The sequence below is a fragment of the Notothenia coriiceps genome, unplaced genomic scaffold, assembly GCF_000735185.1.
Source record: "Notothenia coriiceps isolate Sejong01 unplaced genomic scaffold, NC01 NC01_scaffold00026305, whole genome shotgun sequence".
Taxonomy (NCBI): Eukaryota; Metazoa; Chordata; class Actinopteri; order Perciformes; family Nototheniidae; genus Notothenia; species Notothenia coriiceps.
In genome coordinates, this window is record NW_011359006.1 from 103 (window position 1) to 1,742 (window position 1,640).

The following is a 1,640-nucleotide window of genomic DNA, read 5'->3' on the forward strand; positions in this document are numbered from 1 at the left end:
TCCCAAATGTGGCTACCACAGTCGTTTCTTTCAGGATGAATTGTAATAGTTTGATCCTCTGACTCTTCATTGTACCACAGTGGTTTAACTGAACCCCAATCTCTCAGCAAAAAGGTGGAAAATTGCCTTTCCCAAAACGTAGAATCATCACTTGATAGTCTATTCATCCCATCATGTACACAAATAATTTCCTTACCTTAGTTACCACTTTGTCCAAGTCCACCACCATGTTGTGGAGATTCTCCTCTGCTGCTAGAACCAGGGGGCGCACAGCAGCCACCTTCAGCCCCTTAGAGCTGTCAATCACCGCCTTCAGACTGTGCAAGGCTTCACTGTGGGGGAGACAGGGGGGGGAAGAGCTTCAGAAAACTGGTGCAAAATATAAAGGTGAGGAAGGGTGATGTAACCCTTCCCCGGATGCATCAGTGTTCACATGACTCGGCTCCAGGCGGCCAGCTTGGGTGTGCAGCTGAAAACGGTCCCACGTCTCATGGCTGTAATGACCATCGAAGCCCCGCTGGCCCCTGGGTTGTTGAATATTCATTCAAGAACAACAACAAACGATAACTACAATAGGACCAACCAAACGGTCAACAGAAAAAATATATCGGATCCCTCTTTGTCTTTCCACACAAGCCCATCACACGGACTGCTTTATCTCACACCACACCCATGTGATATTTGCCTGAAGTGACCAATTACGACTATGGGAAGTAAACAAATAATGATAATAGAAATAATAAGCAATGACAAAATAAGCATTTTTGCTTAGCAACGGCGTGTGGCCGCAAAGTATAGCTTAGCATTATAGGCTATGTTTATATGAGGGGTCAAAATCCCATGCTCATGAAATGCTCATATTTTTTTCTCTTCCCCACGCCCCAAAATAAAAAAATATACCAATTTTAGGAAAGGTAAGGAAGTTTGAGCAGTGTGGGTTTTATATTAACGGAGTTACGCATATTTCAAAACGTGAAGTGTATTAACGGCGGGTGCCTCGCTGTCAGAATGACAAAGATCCTCAGTGAAGCACAAGCACATGTTTCTCACTATATTCTAAGTACAACTTATTAAAAAGATCAGTTCAATGCAACTAATGTCGTCTTAGTGTTATTGCATGATGTTAAAATGTTTTGCCGTGAAATGTAATGTGTATGTGTTGAGGTACATGTCTTACTTGGCATTGGACAAGGCTGTTTCAGCAGCAGTCACAGCGCTGGTCCTCTCAGCTAGAGAAGCTTCCAGATCCTTCCACTGGGCGGACTTCTCCTCGGGAGGAACCTGGATTTAAGAAGAACGTTAATCACAACCATTCTGTTGGCAATAAAAGCGTCACAGCCCAGGATATGATGGTTGAATGTTGTGTAGTTGGGTGTATGGGATTTAAAGCCAATTACTCCTATGGAAATATCTGGGGATGACAATCTCACGATCCAATCAGAATCAATTCTTGAGTCAATAAATGGAGAGGGTGCACAGTCTGTGTGTCCAACCATTCACTCCTGTATTTATTCCACTCAAAAACAAACTGCCAGTAGTTACCCAAACCGGGCTTCTGGTCCAGTACGTTCATCCAACAGATGTCTCGCTAAATTAGCTTGTTGTTTTGTGAGTCGGCTGCTCAGCTCACAGACAGTTCT

At 43.7% G+C, this 1,640-nt stretch overlaps 1 long non-coding RNA gene across 1 annotated transcript; it reads right to left on the minus strand.

The window, feature by feature from the left end:
* Positions 1-250: 250 nt before the first annotated feature.
* Positions 251-1,303, minus strand: LOC104956743 (uncharacterized). Its single transcript, XR_799590.1, has 2 exons — positions 1,178-1,303; positions 251-332 (listed from the first exon to the last, which is right to left on the minus strand). It is a non-coding gene; the product is annotated as an uncharacterized lncRNA (long non-coding RNA).
* Positions 1,304-1,640: the final 337 nt, after the last annotated feature.